The sequence below is a fragment of the Cyprinus carpio genome, chromosome A21, assembly GCF_018340385.1.
Source record: "Cyprinus carpio isolate SPL01 chromosome A21, ASM1834038v1, whole genome shotgun sequence".
Classification (NCBI taxonomy): Eukaryota; Metazoa; Chordata; class Actinopteri; order Cypriniformes; family Cyprinidae; genus Cyprinus; species Cyprinus carpio.
The window spans coordinates 25,159,853-25,184,274 of record NC_056592.1 but is presented as its reverse complement, the minus strand read 5'-3'; the positions used below and the strand labels follow the sequence as shown (position 1 = coordinate 25,184,274).

Genomic DNA, 24,422 nt, shown 5'->3' with positions numbered 1-24,422 from the left:
ACTGATTTTCTGGGAAGCAAATTGACTTGGTTTTTTGCCCATACAAAACTGACTGCCATAATACCTGTGGATGGTTGTCAGGGCATTGAGTTATGGTTGCTACAGTGCTCTGGTGGTTGCTTTTTAAACTGGTTTGTCAGATCCAGGCCAAAAACAAAACTCCAAAAGCTATAAAAAGCAAGAGCACAGTTCTCTTACGTACACTGCAAAATTAGAATTATTTTTTTTACTGAATACTTAAAAATTAGAGGTAAATAACTGTGACTTATTTCTGTTGTATTAAAAACTTTTTTTTTTTTTTTTTTTTTCTGGTCAGTGATGCAAAAACCTCCCTTTTTTGAATAAAATCAAAAATAAAAAAAGACATTGTATATACAATTCTTTTAAAATACTTTAAGTATATTTGGCCAGCATTGTTTCATAATGATAATAAACATAAATCGAAACAAACATTGCCCACAGTGCTGTTAATTGTTAATATAATATATATATAGTATATATATATATATATATATATATATATAGATATATATCTATATATAGTTTTTTAACGAAATTATGCTGAAATCAAATCTAAAAATTTGATTAAATACTTACAAATTAAACTAAAATTTGAAAATGTTGCCTTGGAAACTACCTTAAAATAAGATAAGATTAAGTTGTTCTAGAATTAGTGAAAAAAAAAAAATAATAAAGTTAGGAGGAAAAAAATTACACATAGCACATAGCAACATTTATTAAACAGTATTCAAAATATTTATAACATAACAATAGTACATTAAATACACTAAAAATAACACTACTGATAACAGCTAGTACATGATTTATAATCAGGATAAGAATAAAACACAGGGTTTTCTTCAGTCTCAAAGAGCTCATTAGGTAGATTGTGTTTAATGGTTAAATCAGTATGATGTTCATCATTACTCAGTACCCCCAGGCCAAAGTAAAGCTATTTTGTTTCCCTTGGTTCGATTTGTATTCTCCTGCTCCTGCAAAATACACATTCTAATTGCTGGTGGAAACAATCCAAAACCACAGTAACGCGGGGTGCACAAAGCAGAAATATTTAGTAAAATTCCAAGAACTGTGCTGTTATTACAATAACTTTGGTAATACATACCAAAAACTCATCAAAAGGAGTCATTAACAGGTGTGAGGCAAAAATGAATTGTCCACTTGTCTAATACATCATTTTACCTAACATCCATGGTCTTAATAACTGAACATTTACAGAAATGTCTTTTTTTATGCATTTTAAGAATTTGAAATATGTTATTTCACATCAATTGGGGATATTTTTGGAGTTTCACATTATTATTAAATGATAAAATAATTTGTTTCTAATGTGTTTCCAACAATAGTATCAACTATATTGCCCTTTTATTTGATTGTTAAATGGTTAAAATGATTTATAGTTGACTACTGAAAGTACTTTTCGCAGTATTTTCCACAGTGAAGTTAGGCTATTTGAGATATATCTCAATCCTAATGTGCAGCCTAATATACAGTATATGTGTAGCTATACATTAGACTATATATTCAATAGATTTATTTAGGAAAAGGATCAGACATTGTTTTTTTTTTTTTTTTTTTTTTTTTTTTTTTTTTTTATTTCTTGTTTTTGTTTGAAATGGGTATGTTTTTTATATTTTAATATTTTATCTTACATTCACATTTACAAACAAAAGACAAAAAAATATTATAAAAAATAATGTTTTTTCTTTATATATATATATATATATATATATATATATATATATATATATATATATATATATATATATATATTAATAACGAGATAAAAAATGGCTAACTACGCATTGTTCACCTTTACCCCTTGGGAATGTGCAGTTCTTTATAAGTGCTCGGGTTGTTTTTGAGGGCCTCTGATCAGCACAAAAGTTACTGTATGCTGCCATCCACTGGAATCGGGCAGGAAGTAGATTGCATTTTGGCCCTTGTGTGTTTTGGGAGCTGTTTTTTTTTTTTTTTTTGTGTTCCGTTTTAGCTGTTTTTCGTCCGTCCGTTCTTTTTGATCCCCACGTACCAGTCCCCGTTCTCCTGATACCTCTGTGAGTGGTATGTGTTGTAGTAGTTGTTCTCCTCTATCTTCTCAATGTTCAGCATGACCTTGGGCTGACACAAAGAACAGAGATCAGACGTGGGTTTTTGTTTTTTTTTTTTTGTTTTTTTTTTTTTATATGTGATATTTTTTTTGTGTGTAGGGGTTTTAAAAGTTTTTAAAATTACTTATAATAAATGAACTTACAGTGCCGTAAAGTTTTCCATATTTGTCCATTGCCAGTTATAGTCCAGTCTCATGACCCTTACAGCCACTATTCCTGCATTCACCGCTTTTACCTTTAAAAGAGCTGTCATACAATAAAACGTTTATGGTAGGGTAACAGGTTCTTTTTACATGACAAATTAATTATATTTTTACAGTCTATATTAGTAGTAATAAGTATTTTTTCATCATTATTTCATATCTATTTTAGTTAACATTTTTACTATTTGCTCTATGTTAGAATATACCTTCCGTCTCATCTATCAAGTATGCTTGAAAAAAAAAAAGAATCTGTATACTGCATACTCACTGTAAACGTCATTATTGTCGACTCGCGTCCACAGTCCCGTTAGGTTGGATCCGGAGATGGTATCCTCCTCCATTCCTGCAGTAAAATTTTTGCAGAGATAATGTATGGGATCTTTCTGCTCGGTGGTCGCCGGTAGGAGTGTGAAAGCGGTGATATCCCGCTCGTTCATGGCGCACAAGTGCTGGCTCTGAGACGCGCTATGCGCATGAACACCCCCGTGGACTGAAATGGATCCGTCTTCCGAGCTCAACTACCACTTATGACGGCTATGTGTTCATGCAGCTCGCCTCCCTCACAGCGTTTTATTATAAACAGACAAAAAGGTTATGGCGATTTGAACCATAATTATAGTCCTTACAGTTTTGATCCCTAACGAAGCATACTACAAGTTTGATAATATATATTTTTATGGTGGATTTTAAAAATATCTAGAATTCTATTGTTCTGTTCTGTTCTAAAAAATATATTATTATTGCATAAACATGATCCATTTATCTTTTTTTTATCTGTAGAACGACTACATAAACCTTAAATGCATAACCATAATGTAAATTATTAATCATTTTAATTATTGATTATTATTAATAACTAGATAATTAGTGATATTATCGTAAGAGCAGCTTGTAGGCAGTATTGCTGGAACTTATGCACATGATTCACATAATGGACAATTCTTTAAAACCACCATAATTTGTATTCCATGGGTTCTAAAGTTGTAGAAGAACCCTGCTGAAGGCCTAAAAGGTAGTCGAGGCTTTTTTTCATTCACATTGGAATGCCTCAGCTAGACATCACATCTGAAGTGGTTTGGAAAGCTATCAGAGACGTGTTCGGGAGCAAGAGAGAGAACACAAGTCACAGAATTATTTCCAGCAGCCGCTGCACGGATACATTGTATTTATTTGAAATAGAGTCTTAGTGCCAGGAACAGTTTGGGAGAACACTGAGCGAAGCAGCCAGTGAGAATGACGGCCCTCAACGGAGGTGCTAATGAAACTGGACAGGCCAGCCAACGGTTGACACTCACCTGTCACTTTGTTTCAGAGCTGCAAAGAGAAATGCTGGCTCATGGTAGCTCTGGAACAAAGTGTGTCCCTTTGGTGTTTTTGTCTCTGGCTTGTGGGCTGTGGGTCCGAAGCAGGTTTCTTCTTGTTCTTTTGATGGATGACACAGTGTGTTAGATGGGATACTTTTCAAAGCAAAACACATCAGCTTGTGCTTTCTATCAAGTGTGTATATGTGTTTGTGATGTGGGCCTACGATATTTCTTAAAAACCTGCCTGTTAACATCATGGTCATCAGCTGAGACCTCATGTGGTCAATCGGTTTATAAGATATGTGATTAATCTGCCCAACAGACCCCACTGTTTAGATTGATTCTATATTAGGTCTGTGTTAATGATCTCTATTTGTAACATTTGTTTCTCAGCCAGTTTTACTGAACTTTTGACATACGTAATAGTATACTGTTTCCATTTTTTCAAGGACCACGGTTTTCCACCACCGTTTTGAATTTATATATCATTCGTATGTATATTTTAAGATTAACTTTTTATAATCCAATAGCTTTACACTGTGTTTATTGGAAATGGTTGTTAAACAATGTAGTTTCTTGCTTGTTTCTTAGGGCCTAGAAGATTATTGCTCATGCACCTTGGAACAGTCCTTTTAACGCTGTTTAAAGACAGTAAAGCAGCCATTTCTACTGTTCTTGAACGGCTCTGGAAAACACAAACAGAAATGTCCATGGCTGACAACTGGTTGACAACACTTGTGTATGTGCAACCTGTGATAGGGTTGTTTTTTATGTTTAAAGCTTTTTTTTTTTTTGATAGTATAATACTTATATACCTATTATATATCGTATAGTATATGAACTTAATCTAACTACTTATATACATTTGTGCACTGGAAGTCACTATCCAATGTTGTGACATAAACACTGAAAGTTATTGGGGGGCCTGAACATCAGTATTGTCCAGAATTTATTACCCATCTCTTCTGACTTTTATCCACTATATACTTGAAGGTTCTTATTATTATATATCTATATAAAATCATCATATCTATATATATATCTATATATTAGATATATATATTATGCCTGTAGGCATGGTAGATGTATACAGTTATGGCAGTGTTTGTGTAATATATATATATATATATATAATGATATATATATATATATATATATATATATCATTTTCGGTGGTTTTGCTGTGTTTGAGTAAAAGGTCCTTTTGTTTTATTCTGTAACTGCTGATGATATTTCTTCCCAATTTTACATAAATAAAAATGTTGTCATTCAGAGCATTTTTGTGTTGTTTTTCCTAAACACCGGTCCAATTTGAAAAATTTGGTATAAAAAGGAAAAAAAAAAGATGTTTTCAGAACGATGTTTATTCATTAATTATAGACAACACAATACCACTGTTTTTAACTTCAGCAAGATTTAAGGAATCAGTATTTGGCGAATACAACCTGATTTTAACCTTTTTTAATGCGTCTGCATATAAAAAAAAAAATCATCTAATTTTTATATAAAAAAAAATATATATATATATAGTAATATAAAAATATATAAATATCTTTTTTTTATTTATTTATTTATTTTTTTAATTTTTGGCCTATTGTAAGCAAATCATACTCTGGCCCTTTTGTAGTGATCTGTTTAATGGATGTGTTGAATGTTTTGACAATCTGAATCTAGTTTAGAGACATTTTATATTTGTGTTTAGGAGTTTTAAAAGGTACAAAAAAGAGTATAAACAATGTTACTGCAATTAGTTAAAACATTCATTCATTTAATTCCCATCTCTTTGTGGACACATGGTGGCAGTATAGTCCATGTCAGAGATGCAGATACAGTAGTTGTGCTGCACCAATTCATGAGCAGACAGAGACGACTGAGAATTAATCGATACGAGGCGTGTTCTTATGACACTAGAAAGTTTTCTCATGCCTATTGGGCAAGTGTTCATATTGATGCCTGATAAGTGTTACAATACTGCAAAGCTTGACAATTTATCATCCAGGGGCATTTAGGAGTAGGAACTGTGCACACAAGACAACGAATTGTATTCATGCATTGCTCTTCACTGGGTTAGAGCATTTTGGGGGATGACAATTGCAAAAAAGGACCCACACACAACAAATGTCATGTATGTTCTCGACCAGTTACATGAAAAAAACCCATGCTGAACTTTCCCAGTGCAGCATTTCATTCACTGTACTTGCCCCTCTTTTGTGAAGATGTCGAGCATTTAATTATTAATAATGTATCTTTCAGTTTTCGCCTGCTGCAACTATGGCAACCCAAAGTGAACTTCCTCAACAGCAATGGCAATATGGCTTTTATTCTGGTTTTCAAGCTGAATAAAACTTATTTAATATATCTCGTTTTTCGATTACCAGCGTTGCTTAAAATGGCTTGAAGAGATACTGACATGCTTGAAACAAGACTGTGACTGTAAATAAGTTTTAAAAAATTTTGCAGCAAAAGTGGAACAAACCCTGGAGAAAAATGGGAGCAAGGAATTCTGGATGGTTGCAAAAACTAGTCCAAGTTAATGCCTGCTCCACGTCTCTGGTTCCATTATTTCTCATCTCGACCTGTTGCTCCCATAAACACACAAGATTAAGTGGCACGGCCGGGGGGGCAATAAACGATTTTTTCTTTTACCACTTTTTGTGTATACCTTACTTGGCTCTGCAAGTGCTATCTATAAAAAATAATACCGGGGCATTTTTATCTTCCTAATTTCAAATTATTGGTGCATTTTGTTGGTTTGGTTACACTTTGCTGGCACTAATGGCCCTTGTGTTAACTTCTTGTATCAACAGACAGAGATATAGATAGATAGAATAGTAGATAGATAGATAGATAGATAGACCCAACAAAGAAATGAATGCTTAGAATAGGAATTAAAATTGTTCTTTAGGATATCAATAGCAGCTTTTTACAGTGTCCGATCTTTTAATCCGGATTAATACACAGTTTATACGTAGTCGCATGTGTGAACTAAACTTTTTTATTCGAATAGCATGAACAAATATTTAAGTTTTAATAAACACAACAATAATGCAATCAACTGTTTTGGAACTATATAGAACATTTACAATTAATATTACACCAATCAAGTCATTTTGAAATAATGTTTTCCTAATAAACCCCAAAAAAAAACCCCAAAAAAAAAAGTTTTTCCAAAAAACCCCGAAAAAGGCAAAACCCAAATTTTTTTATAATATAATTTTAAAAATTAATTTTTAAAGTTTTTTATAAAATATAATAATTATTCTTAGTGATTTGATTACATTTTTCCCACTTCAAAAAAAGAAATCATCATAGGGGGCATTTTCTTAAGAACTTTTTGTTTGTGAAAAAAAAAAAATTTTAAGGCCCTTTTCTTAAAGAAATTAGGCAATATAGTTTTTAAAGATTTTTTTTTTTTTTTTTTTGCTCATTAAGGGAAATTACAGTTTATTAAACTTGGGAAAAAACAAAAAGGCCTCAAACTTTCCCAAAAGTGATAAAACCCACTAAAATTGAAAAAAAAAAAGGCCCAAAATGACAAATGCCCTTCATTTTTCATTTTTACAAACGGGGGCTAATTAAATTTGAACTAAAATGAAAACCCCCGCATTGGTTTGACCCCTTTCGCCTCGGGGCCCAAAACAACACATCCCCTTTTTTTTCCCCTGTCGCACAAAAGCCTTTTGCGCATGCGCCAAACAGCCCCGCTTGGGAACCCCGCAAACGCCATTGGCAAAAACCACTTTCCCAACACAGGTTTCCGCCCCCTGGTGGTTTTGGTACAGAGGGTTTAAAAACGCCCAAGCAGGGTTTCCGAAATTTCCCGCGTTTTTTTTTAAATTCTCCCCAAATCGCATTTTTCCCTTTTTTCCTTGACAAAATCGTCCCAAATATAAATTATTTTTATAATATAAAAAATCGCGGGGCCTTGTAAAAAAGAGGGCATTGTGATTTATTTAAATTTTTTTTTTTTAGTTGAAAGCATCCGTTTTCCCACGACAGTATGTAGTTTTCTACTTCTTGCCCTTTTTTAAAACAGTTAAAGTTCCTTTTAAATTGGGATCTGCAGGGGCATTTCACTGTCGTCCCGGGGTGTGGGGGGTTGGGGTAAGTTGGGGGACGGGCCCCGCTAGAGTTCAGCGACGCTATGTGGAAAGCCCCAGTTTCCCAGAGAGGTGAAGTCCCTGAAAAAGGAAAAATAAGGGCGACCAAAAGTTCATCAAGGGGTGGGTTAAGGATCAAAACTTTTTTTCAAACCCTAAAAAAAAGGGAAAATTTTTCATTGCTTACGAATGGTTTTCGGGGGGGATGACTTTGCTTCGTTTTCCCTTTTGTAAAAAAAACCAAAATTACAAAAGAAAAACAAGCTTCGATTAAAAATTGTCCTTTAAAAAAGTCGTGAGTCTTACTTCAGACGCAAGACAGAGGGGGACAGCTTAAGGAAAGGGGGTTTTTGGAAAAAAAAAAAAGAAAACCTGTTTTTTAATTGGAATATTTTAAAAAATTTTGGATTCTTAAACCACACTTAAAAAAGTCTGAAAATCATTTTTATTACCAAAAAAGAAAAAATAAATTGGGGTTCTCAAGATCTTTTTTTTTTTTCCAAAAGCTATTTGGGAATTTCTATTTAAAACAGCAAGTTTATTTCAGGGAATGTGAAATGTTCCCCCCCCGGTTGGGACCCAGGTTGTTCTGGCCAATTAGTCCCACATTAAATACCAACATTCAGAAGTGCATCACATGAAACTCCCCCCAGGTCCCCCCGGTTTCACACCCCGCTCCCCTGCCCGTAAATTTTTAAAACCCCAAACCCCAATGACCCAACCCAGCGAGGGGCGCTTACTAAACTGACAGCCATTTTTAGTCTCTGTGCTGAAAGTGTGTTCAGGCTCCCCCAAATTTAACCCTTTAAAAATTCCCCCGGGGGGGTTTTGAATAAAGCCTCATCTTTTATGTGGTTTTTTAATACTGGAACATCAGATTTAAAAACATCTGTCCGGGGGAAATCGGGGATTTTTGGCTGGGAAAAAAAAAAGATTTTGTTTGTTTTAAGTAAGTTTTTTGATCAAAAAGCATGAACATCCCGTGGGGCATGAGCTGGGGGTTTCAAAAAACTACAGATGAAAATTGCAAAAATTCAACCCCCCGATTTGGGCAAAACTTTTGAAATTTTTACTGTGTTGGCTTTTTCATGAGAAACCAAAACCCCTGAAATCCTGTTTTATCCCTTGCTGATTTTTTGACAAAAAAACCCGTTTAATGTTATGTGGACTTCATCAGGGGTGAGGTGGACCTTTCTTCTAAACCCAACCAAACCCTTAAATTTTTATTTTTTTCAAAATAACATCCGGTTCTTGAAATCACATTTTTTAATAAAACCCCCCCAAAAAATGTTACCTCTTTATTTCACACAGAGGAGAAAATCCTTTTAATTAAAAGGGCTATGGGGGGGTTTTTGCATTTCTTTTAGAAAAATAAGCAAAAATTCCCAACTAAGGGGCTCATGTTTTGGGAAAACCCCCAAATATGGCAACAAGGAACACTGGGTTTATAGGGGGAAACTGTCCTTTTTTGACATGTGGTATGGGTGTCAGTAATTGGGTTTAAAGGAATTTTTACTTTTTTAAATTTTTCCTTTGCGTGACTATGTTGTCCTTTTTCTTTAGGTGTTAAAAATAGAAGGGGTTTTTGTGGGGTGGCCCAAAAAATTGGTACACCCAAACAAAGATGTGTGTTGGGGTTTTTCTGAGTTGGAAAATTCTGGGCGGTTTGGGTAGTTTGTTTTTCACAAAAACAGAATTTCTGGTTCTAGTAGGGGTCGGGTTCAAAGCAATTTATGGGGAAATTAATTTGTTTGCAATTTTTACTAAAAAACATTTTTACTGAATACTATGACTTTTAAAAAGTTTTAAATTTGGGGATAGTCACTAGATTTTTTTTGCTACCCTCCAAAGGGCAAAACAATTCCCCCACCTTTTTAAATTTTTGTAACCCCCGCTCGGGATATCCTCTATCAGTCCCACCCTTTTCCTTTTTTTTTTTTTTCTTAAAAAAACTTTTGTAGGGGTTTTTTCTTCTTCATTCCACGGTGACTATTTGGGATTTTTTTTTTTCTCCCTTTTTGGGGGGGGTGGGCTGGGACCCCTGAACCTCTCAGGTCAGGTGGAAGACTGTCCAAACGCTGCGTTTACCGCCTTTGCTGTGCTTGACGATGAGGCAGAGTTTCAGTACGCTTGGGCCTGTGCCCTCGCTGTCACCAACTTTTTGGGATGAAAAAGTGGCCGTTTCCGGGAAAACATTTTAATGTTTGCTGGGGGTGACTAACCTGACATTGTGGTTCATGTGAAAATGGATTGGGTTTGGGAAAGGGCAGGGTGCGAGTTTGGGGGTTTGAAGGAGTTTTCAAAACGGTTTTTAACCTTTTTGAACGGTTTTCCCCCCCAAATTTTTAGAAAAAGCAAAAGTTAAAAATAAGGTCCGAACCCCCGTCAACCTAAAAGATGGGTTGTGACAAAGTCACATTGGGCGAAAAGGTTTCCCATGGCAAAAAGTATCTGGCTTATAACAACACCGATTTATTGATTGATTTATTGATTAACCCAAAAGGGGAAAAATGTTTTTTCTATCAGATTGTTTTTAAAGGGGTTTTAGGTCAAATTGTTAAAAGGATGACTTTTGCTCTTATTTTAATAAAATCAAACTTTTGTGTTTATTAAAATTTTTATTTCATACCCTAAATTTCTCCTCCCCTCCCTCTCTCTGGTATAAAATTTTATATATACATCATTTTTTATAATTTAATTTTCAACATAAATTCCATGTTTTCTGATGTCGATATAGGGTTTTTTTATTTTATTTTTTTTTTATTTTTACCAAAAATAGTACCAAAAATAGTATTTTTTTTTATTTTTATAACAGTAATCCTATTTTTGAAACTATAAAAAGGTTTGGGGCAAAAATATTTTAAAAATTAATCCAAAAATATCAAAACACATTAGGCCCTACCAAAAAAATAAAATTTGATTATATTAAAATGATAAAAATTTTTTTGATGTAATTTGTTAAAATTATTTTATAAAATAATAGTGTGTGTGTGTTTGTGGGTTTTTAAAATAAAATTTTAAAATATATATAATATAATATCTAATTTTTAAAATTTTATATATATATATAGTTTAGGTAGGCTCTCCCCAAAAAACCCTTTTTAAAAAGGGGGGTTTTTTTTCACACACTGCCCTTTCCAGGGTATAAAAAGGAAAAAAGAACATGTTACCCCCCCCCAAGGATAGGCTGTTTTTCACACGCCAGCTGTGAGTAGAGATTCAAGGTTTGTGTTCCCGCAAGGGTCAGGGCCACTCCCCAGTTCACGGGATGAGCGGGGAACAAAAAAAACCGGTGTGTGTGTTTTCCCTTTTTTTTTGTGTCCCTGGGAAAAGGGTTTGGAAAGGGAAAACAGGGGGAGCCTCCCCTGGATGATTTTTGTCGCTCTATAATTTTCAGCCCTTGGGGTCTGGAGGGGAACCTACGATAGCTTATGTTACTTTCTTTTTTGACTCCGTCTGTGTGTTGAAAGAGTGAAGCAGGAAATTTTTGTTATAGGGGTTTCCTATCCTCTTTTAAAAAAAAAAATAAAGGGTTTTAACCCGCATTAAATGTGCTCTTTCACAAGGATTACAATCAAAAAAGGCTCTCTTTATAACTACTATTACAAATGTGCACAATTCCCTTTTCAGCAAAACACTCCACATAACCAGAGAAGCGGTTTTCAGCGCTGCTCTGACATTTTACCCGTAAAATAGTTTAGGAACTAAAAAAAATACCTTTTTTTGACAGGGAATCACCTTTTACACTCCTTTAAAATTTAAACTTTTAAAAACCCCTAAGATTTTAGTACCACTTTAAATGGCATTTTTGCATGTTTTAAATTTTAAAATTTAATTTTTTATACTTTTCCATGTTTGGGTTTCCTAAATTTAATTGTCATTTAAACTACTGTTTTTTTGTTTTGGTTTTTTTTTCAGTTTATTTAGAAAAAAAAATAGCATAAAAATTTTAAATTTTTCTTGGGCACGGCCCTACTGTAAAAATAATTTGTTGGGTTTTTCCTAAATAACCAGAAATTTTAATTTTTTTTTTTTTCGTGCATCCTCAGGATAAAAAAAAAAAAAATTTTTGTTTAAATTTTTATGGGAAAAAAATTTTTTTTCCCTTTTCCTAAAATAATAATAATTTAAAAATTTAAAAACATAATAAAAATAAAAAAAAAGTTTTAAAATTAAAGGGGAAAAGGAGGGAAACATTATCACATCTTTTAGGCCCAAACAGGGGTAGTCTGTGTCTCTTTTGGGAAAAAAGGGGTACAGCCCCACAGTTTTCAAAATCCCTTTTCCAGGGGGAAAAAAGGGAAGGGACCGTTCACTTGCTTCATTTTTTTGTTTGAAACTCCGTGCGAGTTGGGAAAAAAAGGGTTTTGTTGTACTTTAAAATTGTTGCATTTTGAACTGGGAAACATTTCACTGTCAATATTCTATTTATTTGAGCTTAAATTTAACCTGGACTTTCCTGAAAGTTTAGGCTGGGTTTTAGAAATTTAGCTTCAGTTATTTTTTGTTTTTTAGCAAAAAAAAAAGTAAGAAAAAAATGGTCACAGGTTTTTTTTGAAGTGTCCAAAAAGCCCCCAAAAAATTTTTGGAGAGGAGGGAAATTTATTGTCTGTTTGTGGTTTTAGTCCGTCCCGCTCTGGGGTAAGCGTTTCTGGGTTTTATGAGGGAATTTGAGGGTTGCTAATGGGCTGGTTTAAAGGGAAAGCTCCTAGGGGACCATTCCACACTTTTGAGCATTTTTTTTCGCACAGGGCATTCTCCTTTTAGACTTCCTGTTTTTGTTTAGTGGCCTCTTTTACCCCAAAAAATCCTTTATGAATTATAAACATTTTGGGCACAATCTTTCCACGCTAAAAATTTAGCTACCAATATTTGTCATATCTGTCAGCTTTAAGTGGGGGTCACATGTAGATTCCTTTACATTTTTATTTTCTGCCTAAAGGAACTGTTACCAAAATAAAAGTTTTATTTTTTTGTTTTTTGGTGTGTGTGCCATGTGTGTGTGTGGTGTGTGGTGTGTGTGTTAACTTTTTATTTTTAGGGACCTGTTCTCACTATTAAGTTCCCATGCATATTACTAGCACATTGGCTGTTTATTAGTACTTATAAAGCAATATTAATGCTTATTCTGCATGACCCATATTTTAGATCCTGCCCCTACCTAAACTTAACTAGTTTTGTGCTCAACACTTGTTAAAACCCTTTCTTATGCTCTTTATTTAAACATAACAAAGAGCAGCTTGGACATTTTCAAATATCTTCTTTTTTTCATAAAAGGAAGCCAACAGATTTAAGTAAAAAAGATGATTAAATGATGACAGATTATTTTTTTTTGGACGCACTAACCCTTTAATGTTGAAACAGGACCGCCACAAAGGTAAATTAATGCAGGAGCTCCAGATTATTTGAACCTGGTCTGTGGACTTAGAGAACCTTTGCTTGAACAGACCTGTGTTGACTCGAAGGCTTCTGCTTGTTTCATTTAACAGGGCTTTTTAATTAGCGAGCCACTGCAGTCAGGGGTCGAGGAGCCAGTGTGGTTTTGGAAACTAGCTCAGCCTGTGTGAATTTTTTGTGCGTGTGCCACAGTTTAAGTTCTGACACATTAAATTGAGCTTATTTTTAAAATTCTCGTGCTGTACCATAAACGTTAACGAGTTGGAGGGCAGAGAGAGGACACAGGAGATGTTTTCTTGGATTGCTTCATGACTGTATCCTCACTGCTGTCTGTATCAGCACAGGAAATTATTCATTGCCCCTTATAGATGCGGCAGGGACTTGAAACGGCCTGCCAACGTGCAATAGTTGATCAAGTTCTTCTCATTAACCTGTCAAATGAATGCTTTATGTTGCTGCTTTTGTTTACATTGAACTTTGATTACTTTAAAGTAGTCCAAGAAATTTTAGGCTCAACCGCAAAGCTACACTTTACAAACCACTGATCTTAGGAAGAATTGTTTTAGAAAGATTTCAACGTGATTAATTAGGAAAGCAGAGTGTTTCACAAATTGTCATCATTTATTACCTTTTATATATCAAAAGTATTGAGGTTTAAATACAAGCACTATTCTTAAGTAGTTTGTTCTCCCTTACTTTTGATAGGTGCCTGAAAGTTTTCAGTTCCCCCTAAAAGTTTCAATGATAACTCTGGCTGCTTTTTTTTCGCAGTCTTGCACTTTGTACTTGTAAAAATGAATAATTTCAATATGCTGTACTGTAGCAATATTCATGTTTATAGCATTAGCCCATTTTTATAAGTCCTATTAATTGTCAGAAAACAATCTTAAGTTTAACTAATTTCTTTAAATTTTTTTAAATCAAAAGTCATTTGCTTAAATTTGTAAATAACAGGAAATTAAGTGTTTTAAAAATTACATTCATTTCACACTTAAAATTTTTTCTTAAGTGATCAATTTTATTTTACTTTCAATTTTAATTTTTCAAAAGGGGAAAAAGGGCCCGGGTTTAAAAAGCCCCCAAAAATTACCCATAAGACCAAGGGGTCCATTTCCCAATTTTTTCCCAAAGACAAACAGCTGGATTAACAGACAAAAAAAACAACAAAAAACATGAAACATGAACGAGCACATGAAGAGTTAAAAAGGGAACGTTAGTGACCAAAAAAACAAAAAAGAAAAGCCCTATATAAAAATCTTGCTCGGGAAAACGGAATAGTGTAAAAATGAATGGAGCACTTTTAATACCGCCCATGGGCTTTTGTGCCCCGGTGAATTAAAGGCTCAAGCATCATTTAAAACTTAAAAATTTGTTGGTGAGGAAAGATTTTTTTTTTGTTAGACCAATACTTTTTTATAATAATTCACCTCCTTTTGGGGAACCCTTTTAGTTTTGCTTTAGCATTTTTCAGCTCTATAAAAAAACCTTTTTTATGTGATGAGAAATCTTTTGCGATGAGGGGAAAATCACACTGCGGTCTTTTTGGGGAAAAAGGGTTTGAAAAATTAAACCCCAATCATGAGGGGCTGCAGAGGTCTGTCACGCCCTTTTATCTTTCTTCGATGTTTATGGCCGTGCCATGGGTTTTTAACAAAAAAGCGTTGTCAGAAAATGGTCCAAGGGGCCGCGATCGGGGATCCTGACCCCATTCAGCCAAAATGTACGTTAACTGACAGACAAAAAGAAGCTGGGGGATTGGGATAGGGATACAAAAAGGCCATATAATACATCACCTTTTAAAATAGTATTTCCCCCCAGTTGTGGAAAAGCTTTTGGGAATATTGGTTTGTCATCTGTGGCTTCTTTTACCACGGGTTTTTTTGGTGGTTTCAGTGTATTATAAAGAACAAAACTGATTTTGACTTTAGTAGGTTGGGAATTAACATTATAAAGTTTTAAAGAAATAAAGATTTTCTGTAAATTAAAGTTCATTTGGTAAGCCCAATTTTAAATTTTTTTTTTTTTTAAATAAACTGTGGGGAATACAACTGCTATTTTACCTTATTTTTTCCCCCCCTAGTGTCCCTTTAACTTAATTTTAAACCAATAAATTCATTTTAAAGTGTAAGTAACAATGTACTTAAGTCCTACTTAAAAGGGGAAAAAGCATTCAAAATTTGTCATTGCATTTAACTAAATTTTAAATGCCTTTCCATTTAATTTAAATAGAGAGCAATAAAGGCTAAAAAAATTACTTCAGTTCACACTTAAGAATTTTTTAAAATTTATTTTTTCCTTTTTAAGTCTCATTTTAAAAAATCTAAATTGTACTTTGATTATCCAAGTCTAGTTTAAAAATTTAATTTTTATGAGGCTTTTTTCTTTTTAAAATTTTATAAAGCAGCTAAGTCTTCTTAAAGTTGATGTTTTGGCCCCATCTATTCACTTTAAACTAAAGACTAAATGACGATGGGTGCCACCCCCATGGAGGCTGCATTTTCTGGTGGTCTTGGAGGAGGGCAGGGAAACCCAGGGGAGTGGAATTTGGATAGGCTAAGGTCTTGGACGGAGCGGGGGGCCCCGGGCTTCTGGGCACTCCCTATGCCAACTCAAACAAAAAAACACACTGGGAAAAAGGGGAGCGCAAGGCAAACTCTCTACAGTCCCAAAAAACCCCCCCCCCCCTGACAGTTTTTTTTTCTCCCCCACAACCCCCTTGTCCCCCCAGGGGTTTTGAGGAAAACTGTTGGGCAGGGTTTTCAAAAACCCAAATTTTTTGGCTTTCTTTTGAAAGAAAAAAGTGAGCCATGAGTAAATTGGGAGCGTTTGTAGACCCAGAATATTTTGGGGATTGCACCCGTGCGTTTATCCAAACCAAACCGCCTGTTTAAAGGGTTTAAATCTAAGACCTTTTTTTTAAGCTCAGTACGCGGGCTCCTAATATGGTAACCTATTAAACGGTTTCAAAAGGGTTCTCAAAAGCTTACTCTTAATTCCCCGTAAAAATAAACCAAAAACCAAATCACTGTATAAAATTCACAAATTTGAAGAATGTTCTGATGTCAATTTTCCTATTAACAAGAGCATATCAACAAGCATCTCGCCATGTGTTATTGCCTATCACTTCCTGGGATCATATTATTTTCGCCTTAGAAATTTCATTGGTGAATTTTGTGGCTTGCACAAAGTTTTGAAACAGACACAGCCTGACCCACCAACACAGCACTATTTTCAATTGCATGGGTTTGGAAAGGATCTATTGGATTGTTTGACCAGTGCCCGCAGAATTAGTTGAAGAAACCATCATTATTCATAGTTCGTACACCTAATGGCACAGAAGATAAACTGTAAAAAGTGTAACTGGCAATTTTTAACATAAGAGATATTTCGACCCTGATTTACCATACAATTATTATTATTACTTGGTACCATAAAGTAATGCTTTAGGTTGATTGTAAAATATATATATATTTTTTTATGTGAATAAAACCAGAAAATATCATTGTTTACTTTTTTTTCAGTTTCTACACATTGCAATAACCTGTAAATTCACAGAAGCTAAACAACAGACTATGGGCCACATAACGCGTAAAATAGTGGTTATGGGAAATTGAAAATATATTGACTATTTTAGACACTAAACATTATAGTGTACAGTAAGAATGGATATTTTTAAATTATTACTGTAATGCGTTTTTTTTAGTCATTAGTAGCTTTATAAGACTCCTTGTATGAGCAATTATAGATGACGGTACATGTAAGAATCTTAAAATGTTCAATGATTTGCCATATATTAAACTTCTATGTTACGGCCCAATCTTTTTTCCAAAGCAAACGTGGGACTCCCAGTGAGCCATGAAGACATCAGCTGACCTACTAAAGCTTGTCTTCAATTCATTGTGTCCTGAATTTTTACAGGGATTATCCCAAAGCAGTGCCTGTATCTCTACTCACTCTCTACTCACATTGGCTCAGAACTGAGCATTTGAAAAGTTAAAACAGTCACTGCTTTTTAGAAAAGGGGAGTTTTGGAAAGTGAGCTCCCAGATTTTATTTTCTTCATGTGACAAATGGCCGGCTCCGACAAAGAGCCAGTGAACTTACGGAAGCAGTTGAATTTGGTCTTCCGGCCTATTATTCCTGTGCCCAGAACCCTAGAGTGCCAACAACAAAGCACAACAGTGAAAAGATACAGCCGGCTTACCTCTGAACTTGAGCGCTTAGTCACAAAAACTGCTGTTCGTTCACCTATCTAATTATAAATGTGGGGAAGTTCAGGTTATTTTTATGTTCTCAGTGGTCCCCTGAAAGGGGAAGAAACAACTCGCACGAGTTTCAGTGGTGTCGCAGTAGCAATGCTATAAATGGGAAGCTGTTTGTTTAGCAGCATGACAGGAGCCTCATCTGCTCAAAAATAGCATGCCGCAACCACACGCTATTTTTTTTTTTTTTTTTTTCTCCTGCAAAGTAGTTTTGCAACAGGATGTTGTATGCCTCCACTTAAAGATAATATTTAAAACCTAATTCAATAATAATAAAATAATGAATAAACTTGAACAAATCTCAAAATTAATATCTGTTTTTCATACTGTATACATTATAATGTTGTGATTTGTAAACTTACTTGTAGCTTTAGTTTTTAATGCTTCTTTATTTTGTCATGGTTTTTGTGGTGCCAATACAACACAAATGACTCCGTCGCAAACCATCTAAATAGTATGGAAGCTTGTTTCTTCTATACACTGAATAAAAATATAAAGGTAATTGCCTCTTTTATTTCACAATCTCAGCTTTTTTATTTGCAATTGCAAGTTTGATTCTCGCAAGTTGACTTTTTTTGCGGCCTCGTAATTGTGTGAAATAAATTTGCAATTCTGATCGTTTTTTTTTTTTTCTCACAATTCAGAATTATTTTGTTTCTGACTTTTTTCATGCAATTGCCAGCTTATCTCACAATTATGACTTTTTGCATCTCTAAATTGAATGTCAAAAGTCAGAATGGCAGAAAACAAACATCAGAATTCCAAGTTTATAGCTTTACACATGACATGCAAGAAAAAATAAATACATGTGCGCATATTAACTAATTTGTTACCCTTGAATGGACGAAAACATAACTGGCACGTTTAGCAAATCGAGGGGAAAATTAGTAACGTGCAGCACATTTATAATAGAGGGAACGAAATAGTAAATGGTGGCACACGATGAGCCTACTATTTTTTTCCTGCATGCCATGTGCGGCGCCGTAATAGCTCACAGTTCTGGAAAAAACAAAAGGTCATAATCAAAAAAAAAATTTCCCCCCCTTAAAAATTGATGCCACATTAACACATGCTCCTAAAGCCGTTCTATAACACATGGACAAAGCCTAGTTAGGTTAATGCTGAAGAGCTATCCGTATTGCCATTGCTGAAATGCTCGGAATTAGTTTTCTAGACAATGATAAGCATCTTTATATGAAGCCGTCAACAAGTGGGAACTAGTTCAATCCTGTTTACAACCATCCCATGATGCAACTAGTAGTATACTTGTAAGTGTTCTGTTCAGTCTCCGTGGGACTAACTTGGCCCACTTCTAGTATAGAAAAGTATACTTTTAAGTATACTTTAGTACAACATACAAACTTTGAGTACACAACTAGTTTGTACCCCTATGTTTGTAGTTTGTACCTACATTTATAAAAGTGAACTTATAGTATCTCAGTTTACTGATTAAATACTATTGTACACTTTGAAGTTTAGTCTCATTAAACTACTAGTTTAGTAGTTTTTTATACTGCACGAAGTATACTCATAAGTTTTCTTTAATGAACTTTACATCATGCTTTAGAGTATACTACTATGTCCCTATTTAGGTTTTCATTTTTATATATTTTGTTATATGAATATCGAACATACAAAACATCAAAAGAAAGAACAGGGAGTATCTGCTTTTAAACAAAAACATTTTATTCCAGCTTCATATATTCTTTTTTAACACTTTTAATGTGGGTAAGTTTCATAAAAAATAAAAAAAAATAACGGTATTTTGAACAAAAGCTGAAAAAAAGACTATGAATTAGATTCAGAATGATAATCAAAAGTAGATGAAATTAGATCCAACACCCCAAAGCTTGACTGTAATTATTACCTCTTCATGCGGTAGACATTTTTATTCCATAGCGTTACAGTTTGATGGTGTTTCATGTCAGATGATGCGTGTTATTTACATGTGTTGAGTATCTGTTTTTTCTTTTTCTTCTTTACTTGTGTTTTTTGGAATTCTGTACAGAAGATGTGTACTAAGCCCTCTACCATATAACAATAGCTCACCAGACTCAAGTATAGTACAAATATATTTGGAACTTTTGTAAGTATAAGTCAAGAGTATACTTAAATGCCATTTTAAGTGCACATTTCTGAGAAAGTACATAGAAAGTAAACTAAAAGCATACTTTCCTATTTTTAGTTTAAAAAGAAGTACTAATAGCACACTTGAATAAACATCTTTTTATTCTGTAAGGGCTGTCAATGTGTCTAAAAAAAAGGATTAATTCAAACTATAGTCTCATATGGCTGTGACCTAGTCTATAGCCTTGAATATACTTTTTATAATAAAATTATCATAATATAGACATGAACATGAAAAACAGTAAAAATAAAATATGACCCCTGACATTTTATTGATATTGGCCAGAATACTTGAAAAAAAAAAAAAGAATAAATACATAAAAAAATTCAGCTGTTTGTCACAAGTTTTTTAAATTTGGGTGGTTTTCTCATGTAGATGCATATTTAATTAGAGAACTACTGTAGATTTTAATTGTATAATGAAAATGTGAGAAATGTGAAAAACTTCTTGCTTTGCAGTTACTAAGGTGTTGTTAAGGTGTTTCTTACTGGCTCAGAATAGTGAAGTTTTGGAAGTCTTTCACGACAATATAAGATTAATTCAAGATTTTCTAGCAAGTAAAAAGAATGCCCCTGGGAAAATGAATAGAATACTTAACCATTTTAATTTATTTACTTGTAACATCTTACTATTTTGGATAAGGCTTTACTGTGGTTGTATTACAATGTAGCTCAGCCGAAAATTTCACAGTTAAGTTCGCTTCCCTCCAGAAACTACTGAATTCAGGTGCGTGTCACTTCACCCCATAGCCCCACCTATTTCATTAACCCTTCTCGCCCAAGTCGTTTAAGAAGTTTTTCCACTTTGGGGTGTCTAGTTAGGTATCGAAGACACCCAGCCCTTCTCCCCTGAGCCCTTCTGCATGCGTCCAGATAACAGTGATCACTACCGCCTGCACTGCTGTCTGCGTGACTAGCAATCATTCTGCCTTCAGCACCAAGATGGCAGGGTTTTCAACGTTGGTATGACCAAGACTGTGCAGCGTATCCAGCTATCTCCGCTTTCCGGCAGCGATCAAACAATAATCAAACGCTTGCTTGGGCAAGTGTTCGAATCGCGCAGAAGCCCACTGAGCACAGCATCGCAAAAGCACATGCATGTAGGTTAAAGGTTATCCGTCACGGTTTGCCGGTAATAATGGGATTTCCTTGCTGACCTAGAATCCTTTTCCTAGCGAGCAGAGCAGAGATCCTAAGGCCCTCCGCCACCAGCAACATCCTCTCGGGCCGCATGCTGTTTGTTTTTAGCCTCCTCGTCCTTTCTCCTGCAGCAGCACACGTGCCATGTTTAGAGGATCATGTGGTACGTCGCAGCTTCGATGAATAATCTCAAGATGAGTCATTTCTTCTTGTGGGAAGCAATTACGCTGCTTGAAGCGTTCGAGAGGATCAAAGTGCATATTTGAAACCAGATTTCATTGAATTTGATTTGTGTCATTATCTCTTTAGAGGCTGAACTTCTTTAGTTGTTCAAGTTTAAAAGAACCACAGAATGGGCCTGACTGATCATTTGGCACAAACACTGCTATTCAATGAAAAAAGTTTACAAGCCAAACAATTACTTGATTACATTGTAAACACAGATCTGAAATTTAAAGTCACGGAAACAAAATGACCCTGGTTCCTTAAGGGTTAAGCTTTTTCTACTTAATAATTGACACTTTTAAAATGTCCTTGTACTACAAGCAACTATTATCATGGAACATGTGATTACTCACCGAATTGTTCTATTTGTGCCTGTATCAAGTACAGTATTTCGTTAGCCCTCGTTAATTGTCACAGCAGGAATACACATTCTAAGTCATGATGTTAACTGGTAAGCAGGCCATACATCATACGTACCCACGATCATCTCTGTAGCTCATAGTCTGTATCTATTGAGAGTTTTATTTTATAGCCTTTTTATTTTTTGTTTGACAAGTAAAAGGCACACTTTTCATAACTGTCAAAAATAGTGTATCACTGGGCGATACAAGCATGTCGATTACGGTATCCGCATTATACTTAGTATAAATTAAAGCGCCACTGGTGTAAGGACAAGAGCAAACGGAAATACAATCTATAGAGTTGGCGTGTGGGGGTCGCGTAGAACACCGTGATGTGAAGAATCCCTACCGAGTGCCTCAGATGTGGGCAGCCACAGCAAAGATGGGAGTGTCAGGTATCATGGGTCTTGCGGTCAGAACTCTACCTCAGGATGTCACGTTTCAGATCGGTGGGGGAAATCCTCGAGCAACTGTAACTGTTTGCAAAAAAATAGTAAAACAAAAAAGAAAAAAAACAGACATAAAACAAAAAAAAGAGAGAAGATATAGTGATAAGATAAGATGACCGATAAGATAGCCGGATGATACTGATAGGTTAATAGGGCGTGGTGTGCAGCTGTAAGAGACATGGACTCCGACGAATATGGAGCTGGGGACTATGTCAAATCAGCTGCTTAATTTTACATTGATTTGTATAATGTTTTTCACAATAAATATGATTCTAAACTCCAGCAAAAATCAAACAGTAATACCATCAAATTCTTTAAAATGTGTTCAATAAAACATTTTTTTTTGACAGTGATTTTATTCATTCATTCATTCATTGAGGAAGGTGGTATGAGTAAAAAAAAAAAAAAAAAAAAAAAAACGACACTGTGAGATTACTGGGAACTTTTTCCGTCATCATATCGAAAGATTTATAATGGAATCTTTAACAATGACTCACTGCAGATGTAATGCTTCAGCATTTTTCTTTGCAAAGTTCCATTAATTTCAGTATTTTACCAAAGTATGTGGCTCATATGCATTCAAAAAGTTTTGGGCAAAGCCCTGAATATTCACACAGCAAGCTGCTTCTTTTTGCAAGTAGTTTACTTGAGCCAAATCTCCAATGCATTCATTGTTGACATGTAAAATCTTAACTAATGATTTAGAAAGTTCTGCATGCACATTTATGGTCTGTGCACCATCCTTTCGCAAGATTTTTCCACACAGATTCCTCATTCATAATGAGAGCTGATGGAAGTAGATCGCGGAGTCACCACACCGTAACCTGTCGGCCGGAGATAAGGACACTGCTGTTCTACATCGGGTCAAGTGTCATACAGCTAAAGCTGTGAGCCCTGTGCAGGAATGCACCATTTACACCCAATGGATTTCGTTGGATTAACTGACTCAGCTTTAAACTTTGGGGCATAATGGCTCTTTGTTGAATCCATCTGGACCAGAATGTCTTTTTACCTGTCCTTTTGTGTTTCCAACACACCTAACGTAATAATGGGTTAGAGCAACGTTTGTTACTACCTACACACAAGGGTCTAACTTATAATATACATGTCCACCGTGACATTCACTCCGGAGGACCTATGATAATCGGCCAAAACTTTACAGTCCTGATCTATCCATGTTCGAGAATATGATACATGCGTGGTTAGCACTTCATCATTCAACTTTTATAAACCAGTCAGTTTGGTGTTGGGGTTTTGCTGCTATTAGCGTGTTTGTCCTACAGTCTGAGCCATGTACGTACATTACTGTTTATTTATATAAATCACCGTTTATTTCCTTCAATACAGCTACATGAACCTATTGTTCTCCATAAAGGAAAAAAAAATTTTTTTTCCCACATTTTTTTTTCAGCCTGGTTGGCTCTAAATGTTCTGTTATGTGAATCTGTTACAATGCATTGAGATTTTATTTGTCCCATTTTGTGTTTTCCTTTATAACTACAAATGCATTGGTTCCTAATATTGTTTTGGGTGTCTCGTACAGTAGGTTTACATGCATGCAAGGTCAAAGAACGCTTTCGTTTTTTTCTAAATATGCATTTAATACACCACGATTTCTAAAGATTCTCAAAGATTCATCAAAGCACAGTTCTAAATTTCAGTCTCCATAAACCCCTCCTTTCAGTGAACCCTGCAGCTGCTCTGGTTGGTCAATATTCCTAAATGGCATAATAGGGGCACTTTAGAAGTGTAATTTAAGTTATGCCCCCATACTTGAGCTGTTTTACACTGTTCTGAAGATGTTAGATTTTCCTCAAGGAAACTTAAAATTCCCCCCATAGAAACGCTAATAATCTATAGTGACTCACTTTATCATCCACGTAAGCGACAAAAAGCTTTTTACTGCTATGTGTGTTGGCATACCCACTTTAACAGCTTGCCTAATAACGCAAGCTTTTTGTAACTTACGACTGTGTTAGCTGCATGCATTACATTAATGATACCTAAAATCAAGGAACTTGTTGAGGAAAAAGATGTGATATAACTCCTTTTCATCAGACTTCATACTTACATTAAAGGAGCCATATCTAGAGACTAGAACACCAAGTGGTTTGATTTGGCAGGACCAGTAATGGTCAGCCCGAACACTTTAGAAACCACCCGAAATGACACTTAGCATAATGACTTTTCTCAGGTAGGGGATTGAAAAAGCTACATATTTGGGGTGCGAGATTTATTAGGTTTATTGTTTTAATATGCAAGCTGATAATTGTCACTCACTTTGCAAAAAAATACAAGCAAAAACTTATATTGAGAGTCCAAAAACATGAAGCCTATTAGAATGCAGTTAGATTGCCCATATAATTCAAGTTATGAAAGCAAATAAGAACTTAATATATTGAGTGAGTTACTTTTTTTTCTCTGTTTTTCCAACAAATAATGGTTCCAAACAAAGCTGGAGCAGAACATTTGCATGTCTTGTGTGTTGTTTAGTTCCTAATGAATCTGTGATTCATGAGACAACCACTTGCTTCTAAACGAATCAGACATTTTGATATGATTGTTTGAATGAATGATTCATTGAATCATTGAATCACTGGTTAGTGCCATGTCTATTTTTTATGTGACAGACTTAAACAGCCCAAAAGCCTAGTACAGCACCCCCCCCCCCCAAAAAAAAAAAAA

At 34.8% G+C, this 24,422-nt stretch overlaps 1 pseudogene; it reads right to left on the bottom strand.

The window, feature by feature from the left end:
* Positions 1–1,905: 1,905 nt before the first annotated feature.
* LOC109056141 lies at positions 1,906–2,769 on the bottom strand (annotated as a pseudogene).
* Between the last annotated feature and the right edge of the window lie 21,653 nt (positions 2,770–24,422).